A 26,940-nucleotide genomic window follows, 5' to 3' on the forward strand; every position below is an offset into this window, starting at 1 on the left:
GCCCAAAAACTCCTATGCATGTAGTTGCACTCCCAGGAGTGCCCCTTAGTTGACCACGGAACAAAAACCCGTTTGGCGTGGCCAAAGACGTGGTCCAGCACCTGGATCACCTATGCCCTGTAGCCATGCCCAGGGCCTATGTTGAGGGTTTTCAGGCGGGTCCCTCATGTGCCTCATGTTCTTTCACCGGTGAGATGGACACCATTAACTTGTAAGACTCTGAGGACGCTCAATATTTGTATATATTTATTATGTCTTTACACCTGTAACGTTCAAGAGATGTGCCTCCCATAAAGGGAAGAGTTATTGTTAACCTGTTTTGAAAATTGCTTCAGTCCAGGAGTACTGAGTTTCACTAGGGGGGGAATGTGGCACCCTGCTGCACATTGGTGCCACAGAACCCAGAAGGGTGCATGGATGGACTTCTCCACAAGAGGCCCTCACTACATTCATACACCTCCACCTCAGACCAGCAGAGGGAGCCCTGATAGGGATATATAAAGGGAGGGTGGAGCCAGGCAGCTCAGTCTAGTCTTAGTTCAGTCTACAGGGAGTCTTCAGTGAGTGTTCAGTTCAGTGTTCAGAGAGGAACACAGCTCAGAGTGAGCAGAGAGCGTGCCGACGCTCAGAGAGCGGTGAGGGCGCAGCACGCCAGCTGCCAAGTAGTGAGGGCCCCGAGTGTGGTCGACGGCGAGAGGAAAAGGAGAGTGGAGCTAAGGGGGCAGAGGAGCGTAGTAAGCTCACCCCGTTTTACATACCGGACACCGGGTCCACGCCTACAGGGACTCCTTATACCCAGTAGGAACCACCGGAACCTCTGGAGAACTACAGGTCCCAGGTTCACCAAGTGCTGATTGCAGTACCAGGGCTAGGAGTCACAGAGGTCCCAGTGTCCAGGAGAGTGATCTCCAAAGAGAAGGCCCTACCACCAGGTCAGCAGGTGCAGAGAGAGACAGTAACCAAGTTGGCCTAGCTCCAGGCAGGCCAGAAGCTTAGAGAAATAAGCAACGGATCAGGAGGCCCTATACCCGCTCACTGGGGAGAGTCCAGAAGTGCGCCCTTCACCTGGAGTACCCTGGACCGTGCCTGCAGCATCACCAGTAAAGGTACTGAAGCTTACCCCCGTGTGAGTGTCCGTCCTTCCTCTGGGACCGTCTCTCCCCTGCTCCGCCATCCAGTACATCCCCCACGCTGCCCTGAGGCTTGCTCCACCTGTGGGAAGCGATTCCATCACAAGCTGCCCTACCATTTGCCTCAGAGGACTGTTGCAGCACTGGTGATCCTCACCAGACACCACAGGTGGCGTCACGAAAAATCCCAAAAAACCCATATAAAAGTATTCCCCCATTTCACTGACCGCCCTGGGTCACGGACCGGGCCAGCCACCGTGATATTCCCCGGCAACCAGAGGCCAGGCTGCCGAGTGCCCCACGGTCCAGGGGGCGCGTCAGTGACAGCTGTTGGCGCAATTCACTCATGACGGGCATAGCACGTCATGGTGCGGGAACTGACACCCACCCATGACATGCTATGTCCGTCATTGCTCATAAAGGGGTTTAAAGGTATTCACCAGGATTAGGGAAACAAGGCTGCTTTCTTCCACAAGCAGTGCTGAACATGCCTAATGGGTATGTGGTGTGTGGTGCGGCAGCTCCACTCCATTGAAGTCTTTGCATCCTGTAGGCAGGTAAGACTATGTTTTTGGAAAAAAGCAGCCATCTTTCTGTAATACTGGACACCCCCTTTAAATTATGCAGCATTAGATCAGATAGATGGTGGACATCTGTGTGAGTGGCCTTTTCTGGCATCAGCACTCCTGACATCTCCAATATTAGATCAGATAGTGAGGACAACAGTGTGACCCGCCTCTTCTTACTTCAGCACTCCTGGCATCTCCAGTATTAGATCATATAGACAGGGTGGACAGCAGTGTGAGCAGCCTCTTCTTATCTCACCACCGCTGGAATCTCCAGTTTTAAATTGGACAGACAGGGTGGACAACAGTGTGAGCAGCCTCTACTTACCTCAGCACTCCTGTCATCTCCAGTATTAGATCAGATAGGGCACAGCTACAGGAGGATTTAGATAAATTGGGGAGTTGGGCCAAAAAATGGCAAATGGGGTTCAATGCCGATAAATGTAAGGTCATGCACATGAGAAAGAAAAACAGCAGTCACCCATACATATTAAATGGGAAACCGTTGGGGAAATCTGATATGGAGAAGGACCTGGGTGTCTTGGTTAATAGCAAATTAAATTGGAGTGCCCAGTGTCAGGCAGCAGCTGCGAAGGCAAATAGAGTCATGGCATGCATCAGAAGAGGAATAGGAGCATGTGATGAGAACATTGTTCTTCCTCTGTATAAAGCGCTGGTAAGGCCGCACTTAGAATATTGTGCACAGTTCTGGGCTCCGGTGCTCAGGAAAGACATATTGGAGCTAGAGAGGGTACAAAGGAGGGCGACTAAGGTAATAAAGGGAATGGAGGGACTAGAATACCCAGAGAGGTTGTCAAAATTAGGCCTATTTACGTTGGAAAAGAGAAGGCTTAGGGGAGACCTCATAAACATGTATAAATACATCAGGGGGCAGTACAGAGATCTCTCCCATGACCTGTTTATACCAAGGATGGTGACAAAGACGAGAGGGCACACTATGCGTCTGGAGGAAAGGAGGTTCCTGCACCAGCATAGAAGGGGATTCTTTACGGTCAGAGCCGTGAGACTCTGGAACTCTCTGGGAGAGGAAGTGGTGATGTCCAACTCACTTAACGAGTTCAAGAGAGGCCTGGACACCTTTCTTGAGAACAATAAAATTACATCTTATGCTTAGTGATAGTTAATTAATCCAGGGATTTAATCTGACTGCCAGATTGGTGTCGGGAAGTGAATTTTTCCTCAATGATGTAAATTGGCCTATGCCGCATGTTTTTTTGTTGCCTTCCCCTGGATCAACGCTGCGGAATAGCTGCAGTGCACAAGAAATAGGCTGAACTGGATGGACGATTGTCTTTTTTCGGCCTTATAAACTATGAGACAGGAGTGTGAGCAGTCTCTTCTTCTTACCTCACCACCCCTGGAATCTTCAGTATAGATTAGATAGACAAGATGAACAGTGGTGTGAGCAGCCTCTTCTTACTTAAGCATCCCTCTTATATCCTGAAAATGCTGGCATTTGGGGAGGTAACCCAGGGGACCCCATGTGTACAGCATTAACCCTTCCACTGCCCTCCACCAAACAACCTGTTATTAACCCCTTCATTATTCTTTAATGCATATCAAAAGGATATTTTTTCATACTCTAACTTATTTGAGCTTCTTGGATATTAATGGTATATGCACCATGACTATATCACTATAGTTGGTGGAAAGCTATGTGAACCCCACCATGGGCAGCCTATAGTGATTATCATGAACACACAGACTTCCATGAGACCAAGAAAACACAAAAATAACTAAATAAAAAAATAGACGTCAAGAAGTCGATACAGCGATGTATAATTAATACAGTTATTATTAGTTTTCTACTTGTCTTAGTTTAATGTAATGACGGAGTATTTGGTCTTGGAAATAATGCATTAATGCCCACACATCCAGTTTGAGCAATTGTGAGAAGAGAAGTAAATTATTTGCTCACTGCAGGTTTCATGAAGAAGTTGTCGCATCTACTTCATAAAGCCCAGTGCGTATGATTTACTCCTAAATTACTAGCATCACATGACTTCTTTTTTTTTTATATTCTTTTATAGACCAAAAACCCATGGGGGTCATAAAAATCTAATTGAGGTTTCCCCCAATTGCCACACTAATTGATATTCTAATCTGGGTTTATCGGTAATGACTAGATTTATGTGAGTCGGATGGTGAGCTGCTTGTTGCATAAGATTGCTCCTTATCTTCTCAGCTTGTCAATTTTTATGTTCTAAAAGGATGCACTATTTTTAGGGAAAAGGAAAAGTACCCATCCAAATCCTAAAATTTCACAAGAGAGCCCAATTGCTCTGAACATTTACCCTTTTGCCTTCTTTACCCATTTTATTCAAAGCCAAGAACAGCAAGAGGATCCCTATGCAAGAACAGTATATGGTCCTTGTGGTCTCCTATTGGTCATCCTAGATCATGTTGAAAAGAGTAATTACCGTACATGCAATCTCAGAGACAATAGATAAGGGGGCTCACTGACAACCTAAATGCAGTTTTGAGACAATGGGTTACCAGTTTGTTTACTTCCCTTTAGAGCCAGTTCCCTCTATCTGGTATTGGATTGAGACGATGCCTTAAAAGTTGCATCCCAATTGGCCAACTCATCACAAATGGATTGCCATAGGATAGCAGCTTAACTGAAGCTTATACCAAGGATTGCTGTGTGCAGCCACTCATCAGCATAAGATATAGAATAAGGATAATAGGTTTAGCATATAAAATAGAAAATGATTAAGGATAGGATTAGCCCAGTGGGTGGGCACTAGTGCTGACAAAAGGAGGGCACTTCCTCGCTAGAGGGAGTTCAGTGTCAGCTAGTGAAGACCAAGTTCAGGTGCTGTGGGCTGCTTGGGGCAGCATGGGCCAACCGTTTGAGGCAGTAGAAGGCGGAATAGAGTTCCCTGATGGACTTTCCTACAGCATCTGGAGCCTACTTCTTGGGCCAGGTACCAAGGAGCGGGCCTGGTCTTCTGACATCACGAGGTTGGTGGATGTGGAATTATGTGGGCGAAAGGTGGCAGGTCCCGGGTGTACTGCCGGAGTGGACAACGAATTCCTGAGGTTTGAGGTCAGCGGGCTTGGTGGTGGTCCAGGACAAATGGGTGGCAGGAAAGAAGAAGAGTTGTGCTACGGAGGAAGGAAGTGCGAATGGTTGTGCCCTATCCCACCTGTGCCCACCTGATGAAATTGGGACTCTCTAGTAAAAATTTGACTGTTACAAAGAACTTTGGTGTCCCATGCATTGTGTGCGGTGGCTCCTCAGGACAGAAGCCTGGAGGCAGTGGAGGCCTGATGCACCCTACACCCTATAGCACACTGGGACTGGGACACCACTTGTCTGTAAAGTGCCAGAGCAAAACCGGACAGCAGCTCGGTCGCGACTACCATTCTCTGCCACTTTTACACATTTAATATAGGGTTGCACAGAGATTGCCAAAACTGAAGAATCTCTTTTGCAGTAGCTCTCCTCTCTGGCTCACAGAAAACGGTTCTAGTTTCGGCAGCTTTTTCTAGTCGCGTGCGACCATTCAATTTCCCCAGCAGCAGCCATGCATTTAATACATGATTGCACAGTGCCTGCTGCAGCTGAAGCATCTCTTTGGCAGCAGCTCTCCATTTTGGCTCTTAAGGGATCTTTCTTTATCACATCCAAATGTCCTAACTGGGCACATGAAATGAGATTATTTAGATAGGACAATCCTTTTTAGAAGCCCCCCGCAGATTCCATTATAGAAAGTTAGTATGGCACTACTCCTACTGTGGGTTTGATATTTCCACAATGTACTGTGCCAATGTTTTCAATATTATATGCAATTTCTATTTTCTTCATTTTTATTTTTGCCTGATCTCCAATGTAATATAGAATTTTATTTTTTTACATTTCCAACCAATCACCTTTTAGTCCCACAAGGCAACAAGCGACAACGTTCTCCCCGGTCAACGTGAGACTAGGCGACGTACAACAAGCCTGCCATTTGTTTTATTTTCATTTGCAATTGAATAAAACATTGTGCGCTCTGTCTACAGTAATCATGAATTAACAATGACCCCAAAAACATTTGCAGCCATAAATTAAGACAATGCAGTAATTATTGGGGGAAAGGCCATTTTATTACTGGAGGATTATTAAGATAAATGCAGGAGACAGACAAAAGGTAGGGCTCCGGTTTACTGTTATTGCTGGAGGAGACAGTTCAAACCACATTAACGGGAGCAAAGACAAAATGGCATAAAATGTGGAGTCGAGAGAACAGGGTCTGGTGCAGGGCGTCTGATGGATAAACCGACCAATATGTTTTCTTTGCCTTTTATTGAGCAGCTTCAGTCCAGGATGTCCTACCTTGTAAAACAACAAAAGCCAACGGATTGCTTAATGAAACCTTTTACTTGGCCTGATGAGCTGCAATGTAAATTTTCCATGTATTTTTCTCGGCTTTTATATGCAGTCAATGCCATCCGCAGTCCTTTCTGTGGTCTGTTCTCTTATAATTAACCCACTATTTTCTTTTTCCGCTGTGTCTTAATATTTGTATTTTTATGATGTGCAAATCAGCAGACGACCCCAGCAGGATAACTGCGATGCTTTTTAAAAGGTTGTTCATCCAACGGCTTGTACTAAACCAACAAATATTTCTTTATGTGCTGGCGGCAGGGGTGGTGACGTCCAATGCGAGCATGAAACAGTTGCAGCGCTTTGTAATTGGGGGCTGCGTGAGTCACAGTATTAGTGTTTTATCGGTGTCAAGGGAAATCCCTTTCAGACGTAAGTTCCAGATAGGAGCTCTATAGTTCTTATACTATTTATTACTTAGAAGAGGCCAATGCTAGGGGAGACTAGTGGGGCATGTGACCCAGATGTGGCATAGTGGGGGGGCATCAACAAGGCCACCCTTCCGTGGAGAGGACATTTAGTTTCAGGGCTAATAGACCAAACTGAATTATTTTGGAACTGCATAACCTACCCTGGTTAGTCATGATTACCCACCAGAGCTGAGCAAAAAAATCTGTAGGACCCTGATCCAGCAGCCACATCGGTAGGCCATGGGCCACTGGACCTGAGCCTTCAACCAGCATCCCCGGCACCTATTCTGATTAGTAGACCCGGTGCGCTTCATCGTTGCGCCTCAAAGCATGCACCAGGCCTACTAATCAGAAGAGGCATCATGAATGCTGGTTGCTCCTGATGTACTATTTTGTATATCCCGTTGTCTTGGCTCAGCTTGTATGTTATCACCGGCTTGACTTCTGATTTGGTCCTTAAAGAAGTTGTACACTACTTGGACAACTCCTTGTCATACCCCACGCTTGGCCCTGATAAAATGAAAAAGCTTAAACTCAACTCTTGTGCTGGTAACCGTTCCAGCGGTGTTGGCATTCGCGGTCCCGAGGAGCTCGTGTGGTTGAATGATACGTGAGCCTGGCGCCCAATGAGCGCTGGTGTCACTGTCCCCACCTTCGGATAAATCGAACCTCAAGAGGAAGTAAGGGCTGCGGTTGCTCTCTGACTTCCTCTTGATGTTCGATTTGTCCAAAGGCAGAAAGAATGACGCCAGCCCTGATTGTGCACCGGTCTCATGTGTCATAACCACACGAGAGCCCCGAGAACGCGAGTGGTGATACCGCTGGAATGGCGTTGGCACAGGAGGTGAGTATAAGGTTTTTTTATTAGTGCCAAACATTTAGATCAAGGAGGGATTGGTTTAGTAGTGGACCACACCTTTAAAGTGACTTCTAGGTATTGACCCCCACTGTGACAACCTCTCTTGCCTCTGGTTTTATCCCTTGGCCAGCAGCCCTTATGTGTAAGCAATCCAGTAGTCCCCAGTTGTAAGATCAGATCCCTTTTATAGGGGTGAAAATGTGAAGGCCGAGGTTCCTCTGGAATCAGCCAGACGGAGTGGCTTGTGCCAAATCTGTCTGAGATGGCCTTTCTGATCCTGCAGGCTCTGATAGACGTAACATCTATATTGTTTGTGATCTATGTAACATAACATGGTAGTCTGACATGGACCCCCTTATTATCTGCATCTCAGACCTAATTATCTCAATGATTGGTTTCTTAAAGAACCTGTGGATAACAGAACTTCAAAAACTAGACAACCCCTTTAAAGAAAAGAACAGTTTTTTATCTTACTTTATTCCCGCTTCGCCCTTTTTAGTATTGTTTTAATATTTTTTTTTATATTGACATATAGTCCCAGAGATAAAAGCACTTTTTATTGCTAGACAGGATCCTCAGGGGTGTGTCTTTAGGCTGCTCTGCATAATTACCCTGTGTGCCACGCCCCCTTAGTAAAAGCCATAAAAATGAACACTAAATAAAAAGGCCCATATCTCCGGAACCATATGAGGGATTTAAAAAAAAAAAAAAAAAAACTTAGGGGAGCAGCAGAAATAAAATATGATTTTTTTTCTGCAAGAAATCAAGTAAAATGGCACCTATTGGTGTGGTCACCTTTTTAGCAATTGCCTTTTTAACCCTTGACTCACATGGATTCCTTCTCTTTAGTTATGCACCTACATGGGGTGGTCTTGCTATTTTTGCAATGACCTCTCCCGGCAGAAAATAAGTGTTCAGTATAAGGACGAACGCTCGAGAAAAACCTCATTTACTTTCATAAAACCTGCAAACAAATTAACAAGCGTATAATATGAGGGAGCGACTCAGGGGACTTCAACTATGTCTCCTAATCTCCCTTCCGTTGACTTGTGAAACACGTGCATTTGCCTGAGATTATTAATGCATCTGCTCTCTTTCACACAATGAATCACAATAGCCTCCCCTCTGCCCTCGGATTTCATTAGGAATTTGGCTTTGTATCAGAAATCTGCAATGGCTGCGCCTCTGTCCAGGACCCCATAACTTTCACAGGCCCTCTGCCGCTAACAGACAGTTTATTGATTTCTATTTTTAGGGAATAAAAGAAGTTGAATGGCATTAGGCTGGTATGAAATGAAGGTCATTTCGAGGGAAGATCGTGGAGATGGACTGGGAATCTGGTGTAACACTGAATAAACATGATAATGTATCCCTGCATTATGTGAAGGGTATGGCGCACATAGGAGCACAGCTATTAAGCAGGTCTATAGCACACCCGGATGTGTGAGGCAGGCGGTTTTCACTGGCGTCAACACCTCGTCCCCCATGGGTCCTTAACATAAATGGCAACTTAGTGAACAGCGCTACTTCCTGATGAAGAATTTAAATGGCTGCATAGTGGAGATCTGTAGCACGTAAAGTGGTATCGAAGCAACCCTACACTACCCAGCGGTTTGTTTTTTATTATGCATATGTAGGAGATATATATTGTGTGTATATGTATGTGTATGTGTGTATAAATATAAATAATATGGTGTGTGTGTATATGTATGTATATATGTGTGTATATATTTATATATATATATGTGTATGTATGTGTGTCTATATATACACATACATACACATATATATGTGTGTATACATGGGTGAATTTTTGTTGTGTGTGTGTGTGTATAATATCTAAAAAAAAAAAAGTATGTTTACATACACATTATACACAGTATAATATATATATATATATACTAAATAATACACACACATGTGTGTATATATATATATATATATATATATATATATACAGTACAGACCAAAAGTTTGGACACACCTTCTCATTTTAAGATTTTTCTGTATTTTCATGACTATGAAAATTGTACACTCACACTGAAGGCATCAAAACTATGAATTAACACATGTGGAATTATATACTTAACAAAAAAGTGTGAAACAACTGAAAATATATCTTATATTCTAGGTTCTTCAAAGTAGCCACCTTTTGCTTTGATGACTGCTTTGCACACTCTTGGCATTCTCTTGATGAGCTTCAACATGTAGTCACCGGAAATGGTCTTCCAACAATCTTGAAAGAGCTCCCATAGATGCTTAGCACTTGTTGGCCCTTTTGCCTTCACTCTGCGGTCCAGGTCACCCCAAACCATCTCGATTGGGTTCAGGTCTGGTGACTGTGGAAGCCAGGTCATCTGGCGTAGCACCCCATCACTCTCCTTCTTGGTCAAATAGCCCTTACACAGCCTGGAGGTGTGTTTGGGGTCATTGTCCTGTTGAAAAATAAATGATGGTCCAACTAAACGCAAACCGGATGGAATAGCATGCCACTGCAAGATGCTGTGGTAGCCATGCTGGTTCAGTATGCCTTCAATTTTGAATAAATCCCCAACAGTGTCACCAGCGAAGCACCCCCACACCATCACACCTCCTCCTCCATGCTTCACGGTGGGAACCAGGCATGTAGAGTCCATCCGTTCACCTTTTCTGCGTCACAAAAAGACACGGTGGTTGGAACCAAAGATCTCAAATTTGGACTCATCAGACCAAAGAACAGATTTCCAGTGGTCTAATGTCCATTCCTTGTGTTCTTTAGCCCAAACAAGTCTCTTCTGCTTGCTGCCTGTCCTTAGCTGTGGTTTCCTAGCAGCTATTTTACCATGAAGGCCTGCTGCACAAAGTCTCCTCTTAACAGTTGTTGTAGAGATGTGTCTGCTGCTAGAACTCTGTGTGGCATTGACCTGGTCTCTAATCTGAGCTGCTGTTAACCTGCGATTTCTGAGGCTGGTGACACAGATAAACTTATCCTCAGAAGCAGAGGTAACTCTACGTCTTCCTTTCCTGGGGTGGTCCTCATGTGAGACATTTTCTTTGTAGCGCTTGATGGTTTTTGCAACTGCACTTGGGGACACTTTCAAAGTTTTCCCAATTTTTCGCACTGACTGACCTTCATTTCTTAAAGTAATGATGGCCACTCGTTTTTCTTTACTTAGCTGCTTTTTTCTTGCCATTATACAAATTCTAACAGTCTATTCAGTAGTACGATCAGCTGCACAACACAACTGATGGTCCCAACCCCATTTATAAGGCAAGAAATCCCACTTATTAAACCTGACAGGGCACACCTGTGAAATGAAAACCATTTCTGGTGACTACCTCTTGAAACTCATCAAGAGAATGCCAAGAGTGTGCAAAGCAGTCATCAAAGCAAAAGGTGGCTACTTTGAAGAACCTAGAATATAAGACATATTTTCAGTTGTTTCACACTTTTTTGTTAAGTATAATATTCCACATGGGTTAATTCATAGTTTTGATGCCTTCAGTGTGAATGTACAATTTTCATAGTCATGAAAATACAGAAAAATCTTTAAATGAGAAGGTGTGTCCAAACTTTTGGTCTGTACTGTATATATATGTGTAAATATACATACGTGTGTATATGTATACACCTATATACTGTTCTCCTTGACAACTGGTGACAGTGGTGGGATCTACATGATCCAAATATACAAAGAGGATACAAAATGGAAACAAAACAATACGGTATATAAAATTACATGGAATAAAAGGGATAACAAAAGAAAATTACTAAACCTAATGTCACGGAAATGGCTCAGAGCTTAGCGGAGGGAGATACACCTTAAGAAAATGGACAGAACCCACAGCAAGCTGTACCATTCAGTACTGACAAAATACAAAAACCCAAGTACTGCTTTTTATTAGATCATCGTTATGCCCATATACCTCTCCTTGGTGAGCTCATATGGAGGCTGGTTGTGGGATGTGCTAGGTCTGTTAGAATTTTATGAGATCTCTAACTTTCAAGATATTTTCACCCCTGGTGGTCCCAGGCGGTAGATATTGTCATCAGGTTTCCCATCGCGATTATACCTTTCTGTAAAGATGATACATGGCATAAATAGCATCATTCGTTGGACCAGATATTAAGTTGGAGGGGTTAAAATGGCCCTACGGTGATGTGAGTGAATGTGTTATATTTCTCCCTTTGCTATGATGCCTTAAAAAATATCTTCCATAGATATCTGATAGATGCAAACCCCAATATTCATCACTGACCACTGGCTCCAAAGTGTCTCAGATCAGCCCTTTGTACAGAGGAAACTTTTGTCTTGGAAGTGTACTTCTCCACCTCTGAATAAACAAATCCCAATCTTGGTGGCTGGTTCTTAGAGCCAATCCACTATTGTAATTACCGCAAGAAGTCCCTACTTTAATGGATGCTGAAGTGTCAGCTCTCTCTCTCTCACTTCCCCAGTTATAATTAGTTTCTCAATTACCCAGTTTTATTTAATCCCATGCCCCATAAGTTCAATTTTAGGGTGATATGTCCCCTCTCTGGAGATGTCTTTTTGGATTTTAATTTTTCTCTATGACAGCCTTCATCGGACTGATTTGGAAAATCATGTTGCCAAGCCAGTTTTATCCCCCACCCAAAAAATGGCAAAAAATTTAAACCCAAAAAAACCAATGGCAGAATTGTATTTTTTTTTCCTTCACCATTTCACTGCACTTTTCTCATTTTCTTGTTCACAAGAACACAAACCCTGATATGGATATATTGATGAAACTTTTTAAAAAAGTTATTGCTTTTGGAAAAAAAGGAGGAAAAAATGAAGATGCAAAAATGAAAAATGGGGTTATTCTAACAAGATATACTGTACAGTGCCAGTCCTTTTCCTCTATGGGTTGCAGGAAATTTTGGCAATCGTGTATCCTTTATATACTGTCACCCACGTAATTTGGGACCTTATTAAAAATTATCCTTCCTGGCATCATCCGGTTTGCAGCATCCCCCTACATGTAGCAGCATTACTATGACTGCTATTTGTTTGCTTTCCTCTTCTATAACAACATATAGGAAAACTGTCAGAGCTTCATTTTTCCCGAAAATGCTATTATTTATCCAATATGGCGCCTGTGTCCAGCTCCTGTTTATCTGCCGTATTTGCACCATTTTATGATGCGACCTATTGATACGTGTGCCCTTTCGTGTCTCTAGTAACTCTAGTTAAGATGCACATTTTACGAATTAAAACCCATTACCGAGAAATATAAGGACCTGTCAATCAAACCGCGGCATTCAGATTATTGATCATTGTTTTCCTATTGATTGCAGGCATTTTCCAGATCGGCCCCAGCGTCTGCAAGAAGTCTATGCTTTCTGATGGCTGAATGTATTTAACTCTTGTGCTGCTGAATGGCAGAGACCTGGAATAGTGAATTGGGCTACCTCAGTACATTTTACTACTAGCACCTTATGTAGAGGAGTTATAAAGACCTATTCTAATGTATATATGAAATATTTTTGGGTTTTTATTTTTGTGCATATATTGCATGCCTGAGAAACGTTTCCTTGATTTTCAATAGTCATGAAAAAAGGATTATTTTAGGATTAGTTGTATTAAGCCTTATATGGGGCAAAGTTGTGCACCGGTCCAGCGACCAAAGCTGAGTCAGAAAATGCTTCATCCAACTTTTTTGATCGGGCTCCAAGACCAATTTGGTGCAACTGATGTGCCAGACGACTGGGAACGATCCAATACTAATTTACAGGATCAATTTCTACATTAGTTTGGAACAGAAACATTGAAGGAGAAAAAAAAACAACTAGAAGACCACATAAATTATATGATGCCATACTAATCCTGCTTTATTTTGCTTTCATATGGCCGTAATACAGGGGGATTTTAGCCTCTGTTACGGCTGCAAAACTCAGATTTCCCACTTGGATATTGTCTGGTTGAATAGAACTACTTAAAGACTATGGAAATCTTTGCACACTATTTTCTTTATTGTTAATTTGCTTCCAAGGTGCAAAGTTAAGCAACTTTCTGAATAGTCTTCATTTAATAATGGTTTCCCAATTTGTAGCTACAAAGTGTCTTTAAGTCTTTCATCAAGCTTAGTGCTTGGCAAAAAGGTTACAAATCTTTAAGAGCTCCTGCTCCTGGATCTGACCGCTCTCCCTGATCTACCTCTCCATTTTCTATGTTTAGGCTAAAATCATCCATCTTTCATTCACAAAAAAAAAAATAGTTTCCAATGTTTGAGAATTGCAATGTGTCTGCAAATTTAGGGCGCTATAACGTTGATCTGTATGGCATCCAATTCTTTTTTTGTGCACCCATAAACTTTAATAGGCGAGTCTCCTCCGAATTGCAAAAGAGTATAACGCTCGCTGCAATTTTTTTTTTCTCATGTGCACTGTAAAGTGGCTAATGGTCACGTCATTGATGGGAGGTATGTTTCAGAGAGATGGCTGGTCTCTGTGATGTAACTCGGAGTATTTTCTCTAGTGCACGCAAGCAATAAAAGAACTAATTGGTGCACCTAGGACCAGGTTACGGGTAGCTAGGAGAGAATGGGCTGGTCCAACAACCCACATACCTCACCTCTGGGTGTGGTTAATAGCCTATAAAATGGAGGATGTTGTTTGGCACATGTGCTTTGTTTGGAGGGAGAAGGCCTCCTGTGTGTTGTCTCCAGACTGAGCTGTGTGCTGGATGCTTTCCAGCCTGTGTGACCACAGGTCCGGTTTATCAAAGACTTAGCTTAAAGGACTATTTTCTTTGTTTTTGCCTGCACTAAAGGCTGTTCATTTGCATTTTACTTTCTGACCGGTTTATGAAGCCAATAAACTGTTCTGGACATTTAAAGGAACATGCCTCCTGTTTGCCACTTAACGCACCTGAGCCTGGGCCCCAAGGGGTCAATATGATACATATAGCGAACCTTGATCTTTCAATCTATGCATTCTTATGGAAAACTTAATTTATTTATTGTGCAATCCTAATGATGCCTTTTTTTTCTATCCATCTCTATTTTTTTTTTTAGAAATTTAAACATTTTTATTTAAGATTTATGTATTCAGTAGCAAGAAATTTCCCCCTATTCCTAGGCAGCAGCATTTCTGCTTAAAGCTAGACCAGGTGAAATCAGTGAATCAGATTAGTAACAGTCAATGCCAGGCTCTGAAAATTGATGGAACCAAAAGCAAAAAATGCTGCATTTGTAAGTTTCTTCCCCCCATTTCTGCTGAATGCAGCTGCGCAGAGCTCCCCAAGCAGAAAGATCCGATATGGTCTCAATGTTCAGCCTGAGAGAGGAGCTGGGGAGGCAGAGCTGAAACCCAATGAGTAATCCAGCTTAAGGACTCCCTGTAGGCGTCGTTTGGGGAACACGCACATTTTTTTTTCTTCTGCATTTTTTTTCCTCTCCTAATTCTGCCAAGCGTGCAGGTTAAGAAGATCACCCCACAAATGCTGCAGATGCACATAACGCTTCTGGCAAGTTAGTACCTAGCAGTAAAATGAAGGCCCATGGAAGAATCATTCCAAATCTCTAGCAGATAAAATATTTCTCAATTTTCAGATGTGTATGTTGTCAAAGAGCAGTATCTTCGACCACGCTACAATCACTTTCGAGAAGATGGTCATTGCACTATTTTGCTGTTTCGTCCAGTTTCACACATCACTGAAGAACAGACCATTCTAGCATCAGAAGACCTCACTGACCACTGGCTCTTCCACCTTACCACTGGGCCTCCACCCCCCCTCCTGATGGCTGGATATGTACTCAATGACTGGTAAACAGAGAGCCGCTGTTGTGCTGGGACAATTGGCTGGTGCCTCAGAGCGGGAAGATGAAACCTGGCCAGCTGCAGACCAGGAATCGGTGTCTATTATATTTAAGAGACTGCAAACTGTCTTTGAAAACCGCACTGAAACAGATCTTCGGATGAGGTTCTACCACTGTACCCAGAAACCTGAGGACAGTATTCGGGACTATGCCTGGCGTTTACAAAAGGCCCTGCGGGCCCTGAAACGGGTTAGTCCAGCCAGCATACATGATGAGGACAAAATGCTGATAGAACAATTCATCCGGGGGTTAAGGTCCCAGGAGGAGAGCAGAACTGTACGGTGGTGGGCCTTAGACCATCCAAATGCCACCTTTGAAGGACATGGCTATTAAGGGCCTTCAGCCCCTGGAAACATCAGATACTGCTATCCAGCGTTACCAGGGTGGGGCCACCCCAATGCCCGCAGCACTCACTGCCCCTTCATTAGCGGCTGAGGCAAAAGTGCAAACAGCACCCCCTAGCGAGCTGGACAGCCTGCGCTCTGAAGTGCGTCAGTTAAGTAAAACCCTGACCGCTATCCTGAGTGCCCTGCAGCTACAGACGGAGCCCGAGCCGGATGGAAGGATTCTACTCGCTGACAGTCCTCAGGATGTACCCTGGATGAGGAGAAGAAGGAGGACAACGCCACCCCGTGGGAGGACCAACGACCGACCTCGCCCTCCAGGAGAACTCATTTGCTACCATTGCCACAAGGCAGGCCACACCACACGGACCTGTCCTTTAAACGGGCAAAACCCTGGGGCCGAGGGCCAACACCCAGGAGTAGACCAACATCGGGCTGGTACGACCGGCTTGTAGGAGGAAAGCCTTTCCTGTCCATCGTGCTGGATGGCATAGCAACACCTGCACTACTGGACACCGGGTCACAGATGACCATCATACCTGATGTCCACTGCAAAAGGTACTGGTCCATAGATGAACTCCGCCCGCCGGACCCAAACCTCACTGTGTATGCCTCCAATGGCCTTCCTCTTAACCTAGTCGGGGTTAAGGACATGACAGTGAAGGTGGGAAGAGTGGAACTAAAGGACCAAGGACTGATTGTAAAAGAGTGTAACCCTGGTGATACAAACCCATATATGATACTTGGTACAAATATTGTTGGTAACTGTTTGGGAGCAGTGTTGTTTTTACTCCAACAGATCGCTGACACTGCCAGACCAGGGCAGAGGAAGGTGCTCCAGAAGGAAATTTGCACCCTCCTGTACCAGCAACAGGTAAAGCTAACAGGTGGTGAGATTGGTAATGTACGGGTGACAGACCCGATACCCATTGTGATTCCCCCACTAAGTGAAATGCTGATTTGGTGTAGGGCAGCAATAGGTCTCAAGGGACAGAACTAACAGGTGGTAGTAGAGCCCGTTAACTCAGAGCACAGACCTACACTCCTAACTGCTAGAGGGGTAGTTGATGTGCGCAATGAGAGGGTACCCGTACGCCTCCTAAATTATGGGGAGGAGGAAGTCAAATTGCCAAGATACGCCACTGTTGCCAGACTGTATACTGTGGATAATAATGCCATACACAGTGGAATCCTTGACCCCACCAGATACGGTGGAGGACAATGACTCCAAAACCCAGCTGGAGGAATGGTGTCAACAGCTCCATGTTGGAACTGATGCCACTCCTGTCCATCAAAAACACGGTGTCTACAGAGTGGTTCAGGAATATGAACAGGTGTTTAGTAAACACTCACTTGATTTTGGAAGGGTCAAAGGGGTACAACACCACTTACCCACCGGTAACCATCCACCCATTAAGTAGCGTTACAGACCCATACCACCAGCACATTACCAAAAAGCAAAACAAATGTTACATGACATGAAAAGGCAGGGGTAGTAAGGGATAGCTGTAGCTCCTGGGCAGCTCCCCTGGTCCTGGTCAGAAAGAAGGACGGTAGCATGAGGATGTGTGTAGTTTACAGACAAATTAATCGAATAACACATAAGGATGCATACCCTTTGCCCCGTATAGAGGAATCCCCGGCTGCACTAAAATCTGACAATTATTTCTCCACATTGGATCTCACTTGCGGGTACTGGCAAGTCTCTGTTGCTGAGGAAGACCGGGAGAAGACAGCCTTCACCACCCCGATGGGATTATGCGAATTCAACAGCATGCCATTTTGACTCTGCAACGCACCCGGAACGTTCCAGAGGTTGATGGAGTGTTGCTTGGGACACCGGAACTTTGAGATAGTGCTGCTATAGCTGGATGACGTTATCGTGTACTCGAGGACGTATGAAGACCATCTAAAGCACTTGGCGGAGGTATTTGAGGCATTGTCCCAGTATGGGATGAAACTAAAACCTTCCAAGTGCCACCTGCTCAAACGGAAGGTTCAGTCCCTGGGACACGTAGTCAGCTCAGAGGGGGTAGCACCAGACCCGGAGAAGGTCACTGCCATCCAGAAGTGGCCGGAACCAAGGAACATCAAGGAAGTACGTCAATTTCTGGGACTGGTCGGGTACTACAGGAGGTTCATTAAGGACTACACCAAAAAGGCAGCACCTTTACAAGATCTCCTAGTACGACAGTCCAAAAGAGGTAAAAGTCTCCCATTCCAGTGGGGCAAAGAACAGACTGAGTCCTTTGCATTGATGAAGGAAGCCCTAACTGGTGAGGAAATCCTGGCTTACCCCGACTACAGCCAACCTTTCCTGTTATACACAGATGCCAGCAATGAGGGACTGGGAGCTGTGTTGTCCCAGAAGCAAAATGGCAGAGAAAAGGTAATTGCCTATGCCAGTAGGAAGCTTCGCCCTACTGAGAGGAACCCGGAGAATTACAGTTCCTTCAAGCTGGAGTTCCTGGCCTTTGTCTGGGCTATCACTGAAAGATTCAAACATTACCTAACCTCAACTAAATTTACAGCCTTTACCGACAATAACCCCTTGACACACCTGGAGACAGCCAGGTTGGGAGCCATGGAACAGCGTTGGGTGGCCAGATTGTCGAATTACCAGTTCACAATCAAGTACCGGGCAGGTCACAAGAGCACCAATGCTGATGCCCTGTCAAGAATGCCCCACCAGTCAGATACCGAGGATTAAGTGAATGACGTAGAAGAAATTGAATTACCTGCTTTCCACAGAAATGGAATGGTCAACGAGCAACACACCTCCAGAAGACGTCATGGTAAGATGCTAAACCCTTTACCCCATTGTGAGGCCCTCCCTGAGAAATGGGGTTACTCGGAGCCGGGTCAGTGTAGGTGTCTCGGGGTAGCAGTCGTGGCCCGGACCCGGTCCGTGCCCAGGGCGGTCACATAAAAGATTTAATGGGCTTTCAGGGTTGAGTGGTATTTTCCGACTACGCCACCTACGGTTTCCGGTGATAGACACCAGCGCTGCTTCAGTCCACTGAGGCAGTTGTTAAAGGCAGCTTAGATGGGACGGCTCCCCGCAGGCGGAGCAGGCCTCAGGGCAGTGTGATGAGGAATGGTGGGTGCAGTGCCGCGCAGGAAATAACAGGCTGAAGCGGGGTGTGAAGTCATCCAGGTTTTTTTTACTCACATTAAGATGTACTTTAGCCGCAAAGCTTCCCTCTGCTCCTCGCTGCATACTGCGGCCACCGGGAAGGGGGTCCAGCACTTTCCAGGTAGATCAGGAGCACCTGTCGAGACCCCTCTGGTGTGTGTTCCTCTGCTTGGTGAGTTCTCCCACTAAGTCTTCTCCTGACTGTATGTGTGGTTAGAACTAGGTTTAAGGCCGGGTCCCACTGGATAAACGCAGGTAGAGAGGTACAGGTGGCGTATGCCTGGGATCCACTAAGCCTCCGGGCTTCTCCGACTGAGACGTGAAGTAACAGATTCAGATATCGGGGGCCGGTAACCCCTCTTGCAGCAGGAGTCCCTCTGACTAGGCCAGAGTAAGAAATACAGGTGGCATATGCCGCTCTGTCCATATCCCCCTGGGATCCTTTTCCCTGTGGAGCTTGTCTCCTCTGCTCCCCTCCAGGCCTTCTTAGGTAGGGACCTTGACCTGGTAGAGGCAGTGGTTAACTCTGACTCGCTCCTCGCCTCAAGGCCAGAGAACGAGGATCGTGTATCTTCAGTCGAATGAGGCCTACTACTGAACTCTGGTGGGTGACCACAATCAGAGACAGAGACCACAATCACTGATGAAGATCACAATCAAAGACCTTGAACCTAAGAGGACCTTACATTAAATATGAATTAGTAAGTGTACCCTAAAAGTGTGTCCTCCACCCTCACCCACTACATGGTTTCCCCTATCTTTGGTTCCCCCCATCTCCTATATCCTGGGCCGGGGCAGCACCCTGGTGCATTTAGGCCCCCCTACAGGACAGGAGTGGTGTAGTGTTGAGTGGTGAAGTAGGGTCCCGAGAAGTGCTCCATCCTTACCTGGAAGAGGAGATACTACACCTCAAGCTGAGGTGCAGTACCCCTGTGGCGACTGAACCCTCAGGGGTGCCACATTCCCCCCTGGTGAAACACAGCACGTCCGCGGGCTGCAAAAGAGTAAACAGTGGTACAGACATTTCAAATTTTTGTATAACAATAACAATCTTCCCTTTATGGGAGGTAAGGACATTTTAACGTTGCATGGTATATATATAAATATAATATAGTATAAATGTAGAAAAACAGTAAAGAGACATTATGCATGTAGACTGATTAGTAGAAAACATTGTAGAAAAGTGTCAGTTCAGCAGCATGAGGGACCTGTCCCAAACCCTCAACGTAGGCCCTGGCGAGGCTGCAGGGCATGAAGATCCCGAGTTGGACCTCCATTAGAGCCACTCCAGACAGGTTTTGCTTCTGAGGTCTGAAGTAGAAGTAGAAGCGGTTTTTGCATAAAACCAATAGGGAGCACTTAAATAGATGCAAAACTATATACAATTGGGAGTCTGTCTACTGCTAGTGTCCGCAGGGACAAATGTCTCTTCCAACTTAAATCCGAGTGTATAAAAGAAAACCAAAAACAATTCACTCAACAGGGAGATGCATCTCCCGGGGCTGCTCAAAAGCGGTATCCCCACCGGGGAAAAGGCTCATTTTTGCCGACTGAGCCTGATCGGTCATCTGTGCGCAGGTGAGTGGGGGCATCCCCTTTGAACACCCTGTGGACGTCCAGGGCGTACCACCCACGCTCCCCGTGGTGGCGGGTGTAGGACACCAAGTCGCCCGGGTAGAGGTTCCGGTCAGGGTGGCCTTGCTCCAGCCGCGGCTCGACGTCCCGCCGGTTCACAAAGACATCTCGGTGGAACTGTGGGCTGCGAATGAAGCCCCATCCGGCCTCCTGGTGGAATCGAACAATTAGGCCCTCCTCCCGGGGGCTTGGACGGGTGGCCTCTGCCTGGCGGGCCCGCGACTTTGCAGCCTTGGTACGCTCCTCCAGGCGCTCGCAGCGGACCTCCTTCTGGCGTCGCTCCTTGTCAAATTGGAGGAGTTGCTCACGGCACGTCTCCTCCCTCCTCTGCGCTTCAGCCCGGGTCTCCTGGGGGAAGCCCATCAGGTCGCCCCCCTGGTTGTCCCAGACATACTCGTCTGCCGGCGGGCAGGTGACTGGAGGTGCAGGAAGCGGCAAAAGCGGAAGCTGCTGCGGACCCCCTACTAATGCGGACCAGTCCTGGTTGGGGCAGGTGGATTCCCCATGAAACGCAGGACCTTCTGGGCCAGGAGCCGGGAGGCATACTGGGTCTCCGGTTACTGCGGTGGCTTGGGCCTCGGCCTCCAGAGCCGATAGCTGTTCCCATATGATGGCGCCCGGGGACAGGGGTGCCAGCAGGATACTTGGGAGCGGTACAGTGCGTCCCGCGCCCGGGATAAGGGTTTCCGCCTTACCCACTCCTGGGTTGCGCACGGCCTCCTGGGCTTCCTCCGCCTGGTCTGCGGCCTCCATGGACCGACATGACGAGCTCTGGCGGCGGGCCTGGATCTTCTGCAGCACCTCCTCTCTCCACTCCGTGGTGACCAATCGCTGGGCCTCTTCGACCCTCCGGGTCAGGTCCTGGGTTTCTCCTCGGAGGAACTAGGCCTCCTCCGGGGTCAGGTGTATACCCTTCATGCCGAGGAAGGTGGCAGCTCGTGGAACAACGTCGGAGGCCTCAGGGGACTTCTCTTCTGCTGCATCCAGCCAGAGAAAAGTTCTACTACCAAGCAGACAGGTGAGAGAGTGAAACAGTACAGAAACTAGGCCTAGTTCCAGGCTTTTCAGGAGCTTCAGAGACAGAGAGAAAGAAACGGATCAGGAGGCCTACTACCCGCTCACTGGGGAGAGTCCAGAAGTGCACCCTTCCTGCTAAGTACCCTAGACCATACCTGCCGTTTACACCAGTAAAGGTACTGAAGCGAATCCCCTGTGTGCGTGTCCGTCATTCCTCCTGACCCGACCGGTCCACCTCTCACCTGCATCCCCTCCATCAACCCTGTCCCGGGGGCCCGCTCCGCATGTTGGGAGCAGAAACATCCCAGCTGCCATCCCACCCCCGGAGGTCTGCAGCAGCGCTGGTACCCATTACCAGGAGCCACAGGTGGCGTCACAAGACAAAACTGTTATTCATCCCTTCAAGTAACAAACCCCTTTTAAAGAGTGACCCCAGGGTACGGGTCCGGGAGCCGACTGCCGGGACATCCCAAGAAGGTAAAAGCCCGGGTACCGAGTCCCCCATATCCCCCTGGGCGAGTCACGTATGAAACAGCTCAGGAGAAGAAGAGATCCAGTAGTAAGGCTGGATCTTCAGACGCGACAACTGTCCGATGTGACATGAATATGTGAAAAATGGCCTTAGAGCTTATTCAGATAAGTGTATTGTACATACATGCGCTGTCCATGTTAAAATCAGATAGCGCACTGAACAATGTTAGTCAATAGGGTGTAACACACTTGCCGGCACCCCTGCACGGTTCCCCTTCTCCCTCCATGCAGGAACACCGAAACACTCACCACCGCGACCGTGCGGTCACCTCCTCCTCATTGCCCGGGACATCTTCCAGCTTCCTGCGTACTGAACTCTGGCAGCGCGTCTAGTGCGCACGCTACCCTGCTCTTGAAGGGCCAGCGCGCGCACCTGCTAAGATGCCCCCAGCCAGTAGCTGGGAGTGATCTTGTATAAAAGGCACCCTCCCCAATAAGGAGGTGCTTAAGCAAAGTGTATTCATTAGTTAGAGTGGAACTAGTGAGTTATGAGGTCCCCTGGTACTTCCATGGCTAGGTCCTGAACCCTATACCCTGTTTTTATGCGGCCACTGCTTGAATATGCTCCCCTGGTCCGTGTGTGGCCAGTGCCTGCACTTTGTCACCTGGTCCGTGTGTGGCCAGTGCCTGTACTTTGTCACCTGGTCCGTGTGTAGCCAGTGCCTGTACTTCAACACTTGGTCCGTGTGTGGCCAGTGCCTGAACCTCATCTCCTGGTCTGTGTGTGGCCAGTGCCTGAACCTTATCCACTGGTCCATGTGTGGCCAATTCCTTAACATGTACTCCATATATCCGGACTGTTACATCCAGTCTCAGAATCCACACTGAGTCTTGTCTGTGACTCTTTGTCAGTATCCGTCCTGCCTGAGGAGTAGTCTGAACGGAGCCCGAGTCTGTGTCAGTGAATCTGACCCTTGGGGTCAGCAGCTGCAGTACCCAGGACTGCCTAGGAGTGGGACCTGGCGGCTACCTGCAGCTCAAGCCTGACTCCACCATCAGGAGCTTCAGTGAACACCAGGTAGCCGCTTGGCTATACCCCCTCCTAGGTAAGCCCAGCCCTGTGGCACAGTGGATCCACGAACCACGTGCGCCACCTGTGGGTGTGACCTAGGGCTAATCAGATGTGCATTTTTTCGCACTGACAATGCTTGCAGCATGCACTAGTTTGTTCCATTTTTCAGATTAGATTCACCTATTCAAATCTAAGGGTGCTCACAACAAAAATGGATCCTTATTACATCTTTATTTTTACGAATACTTTGTAGTAGTTAACTTGGGGAAACTGTATTTTGTCTTGTACGTTTTTTAACCGTTGATGTAAAAGGATGCTATACGATGGTCATACAGATGTAAAAAATGGACATACTGCTGGAAGACGGATGGAAATCTTCCATTTTTTTTCTGCATGAAAATCTGACAATTTTTCATATGCCCATCTGAATCAAGTCAAAAAAAATCTGATATTGAAGCCAGTTTTTCATGTCTGTGAATCATGGTCTGAGTATGGACCATGATGTACTGACTGAAGGCGGGTCACGGGGACTGAACTCAAAAGCTTACCTCCCCTTATATTCAGTGCCATGTTTGAAAATTAGAAGTAAATGAATGTGATCTGTTCTGCAGGGGTGGGGTTATATCTTGTTAGGTTTAATAGGTTTATATGTTACCAATGGAGGGTCAGAGCCTTCATGGAGATGTTCAGGATTAGCAAAACATGGCTGCTTTCTTCCAAAACGAGCTCCATTGGTTGTGTGAGATATTTTAGATTTGCCAATCTACCTGAAGCGATTGACAAATTAAAAAACAAAAAACCTTATATGAATCTGTCAGCAGGCTTTTGTTATGTAATCTGAGAGCATCATGATGTAGGAGCAAATAGCCTGATTCCAGCAATATGTCATTTACTAGGTTTAGTTTTTTTGTTTATCAGCAGGAGATTCCCTACAGGACTAGCTGCCTCGTGCCTCCTAGTCCCGCCATGCCTTCACTACTGATTCTGTCAATATACAGTATACACAGAAAGCAGCCAATCAGTGGAGTGGGCGGGGTTATACCGGGCTCAGCTTTCCTAGATCTGCAGCAGAGAAAACTGTGATTGTATTATGACTGCTGCACCCAGTAAAATAAGTGATACATCGCTGGAATCAGGGTCACTGTCCCTACATCATGCTGCTCTCAGATTAAGTAGTAAAAACCTGCTGACAGATTCCCTTTTAGCTATAAAATGTTACTACTTACTGATATATTTTGATCAACAATGGTGCTCTGGTCTGAATATATCCTCTCTGGTCCTGGCTGCAGGTCCATGTTCCACTTGTGGTCTCCACGGGAGAGGACTTTTTATGTTGGCAAGTCATCAGTGTCTGTAATGGGGCTCCCTGTCTAATTTCTAATCGCTAAGTCAGCCCTTTCTCTGCTATATCTGATTCTAAAAGTCCCCCATACAGACAACTATCGGGCGATTGTTTGGGTGTATGGAGGAGTCAGGAGAGATAGCTGTTGGCCAAACAGTTGGCTAGATCAAGGGCTCACGTGTTAGTGGACAAATCCGTGGTGAGACTTCTCTGGCAGTGGCTTATCTCCTGAACAACGATAAGGTTGGTTTTAAAATTCAATTTTCCAACCCTTCTATCCCCCAACATCATCTGTCAGGGGACAGTTGGGGGGGTCCACGTACACATTAGACTGTCTGCTGAGTCCTCTGATATCGGCCGGTTTGGCAAACTTTAATCTATTGTGTATGGGCGGCCTTTAGACATAGAATAGGGCTGACTTAGGTACTGAAATGGGCCAGTCAGCCAGCCCCCGTCACACACAGCACAGATGACATGCCCTCATCGGAAACACTGCCAATTCCTGAGCAAAAGCCAAAAGCGGAGCTGCCAGGAATCAGGATGGAGCAAATATATTCAGAACAGACACCTTTAAAGAAGCACTCTTCCTCCCATCATAATTTTTATCCTCTTAAAACATTGCAGTCATCACATTATACAGCATTGTGTACTTACAATTGCTCATTTTGCCTTTCTACCCAGCTAATTCTTCTCTTTTCCATTAGGTCTATGACATCATGTAATTAAAAACTGACTAAGCTATAGTTAGAAACAGGAGGTCAATTTTCCCTACGTGAGTCATCACTGCAAAAGTCCCTGGAGGAGCGGAGCAGTGGGGTCAGGAGTTGAAGAGGGGAATGATTTCTGCAGAGACAAGAGACTTCCTGTTTCTAGAGAAAAGAGAAGAATTAACTGGGTAGAAAGGCAAAATGAGCAATTGTAAGTACACAGTGCTATATAATCGCAATATATTAAGAGGATACAAACTTTGATGAGAGTGCGTATTTAATAATAAGAATCTATTAGTAAGTGTTCATTTTTCGGATATTTAAAGAGCCCCTTTAAATGGATCTGAGCTGCAATATCAGACATACAAAAGAAGGAATCTGTTTTTGGATGCTAGACAACCCCTCTATATAACTCTTCTGCTGCCATAGTCTAATGTTGGCCACTAAGACGTAGCCTATGATGTCCATTTGTTGCTATTGGGGCTATTTTTCACGGCTATGAAACTGTGCATTTTTGCCATTTACGGCCCACAGTGGGATCTGCTCTCACTTTATAAATAAGTCATGATGATGATAATAATGGCCCTACGCAGATCAGACGCTTCACTTTTGTAATTGTAATTGGAGATATTATTATTTTAGTGTTAATTAGAGGCATGTAACATTGCGTTTAGCGGGGGTATACACCAACCTTGCTTTTTAATGGGATTTAAAGCTTCACATTCCACCAGAGACCGAGACAATTTCCAAACAGCATTTACACACATCTTCAACTTCGACAAAAGGCAATACTGCTGTACCCACTGGGGATCCTAATAGGAACCATTTTCCTGTCTTATATTAGCATTATGTTCCATTAAGTTTATACAGAATGTAGTATGGTTAATACATCTGCGCACTAAAGTGCTCGCCCTCGTTTAACCGTTAAATAACTAAGGGGCTATTGAATCTTTTATTTAAAGTCATGCAAAAGTTTTGCATGTTAAAGGGAATTTGCCACTAGAACGGATCACTTTAAATTAAAGGATGACCTGGCAAAGGGATTTAAAGAATACCAGCTGGATCTCCCCAAAGAGAACCTGTAACTTCCAGGAGCCGTATTACTCCCCCTACCGTTACTGGCGAGGAGCAAAAACTCCAAAACAGCTGTCCACACATGCTCCAAGGCTATTCAATAGGTATAACTGGCTATAGGTGGCGATAGCGAGACAGTTTTATCACTTCTAGAAGAGATCATTTGCATTCTTTTCTCCCAGGGAGCATTGCCTGTGAGAATCAGCTGGATATCCTCAAGGAGAATCAGGAGAATCCTTGTGCCACATATCATTAAAGGGTTGTCCATTACCTAAATGCTGTAGTCCCACATGTAAAATAAAAAAAAAGTATTCTCCCTTTAACGCACCAGCATTCATCTCTCCCTGTGCTTGCTTGATGTTTTTATATCACGTTAGCGCTGCAGCCGATAAGCACCTGCTAATGGGCTGCTGCGCTCACACTACCCTCAGTACCTTCTGATGGGCTGATGTGCTCACACTACCCTCAATACCTTCTGATGGGCTGCTGTGCTCACACTACCCTCAGTGCCTGCTGATGGGCTGCTGTGCTCACACTACCCTCAGTGCCTGCTGATGGGCTGCTGTGCTCACACTACCCTCAGTGCCTGCTGATGGGCTGCTGTGCTCACACTACCCTCAGTGCCTGCTGATGAGCTGCTGTGCTCACACTACTCTCAGTGCTCGCTGCTGTGCTCACACTCCCCTCAGTGCCTGCTGATGGGCTGCTGCGCTCATACTACCCTCAGTACCTTCTGATGGGCTGCTGAGCTCACACTACCCTCAGTGTCCGCTGATGGGCTGCTGCGCTCATACTACCCTCAGTGCCCGCTGATAGGCTGCTGTGCTCACACTACCCTCAGTGCCTGCTGCTGTGTTCACACTACCCTCAGTACCTGCTGATGATCTGCTGCGCTCACACTACCCTCAGTGCCTGCTGCTGTCCTCACACTACCCTCAGTACTTGCTGATATGCTGCGCT

The sequence above is a fragment of the Phyllobates terribilis genome, unplaced genomic scaffold (genome assembly GCF_046119375.1).
Source record: "Phyllobates terribilis strain yellow unplaced genomic scaffold, ASM4611937v1 Scaffold_13__5_contigs__length_258822181, whole genome shotgun sequence".
Taxonomy (NCBI): Eukaryota; Metazoa; Chordata; class Amphibia; order Anura; family Dendrobatidae; genus Phyllobates; species Phyllobates terribilis.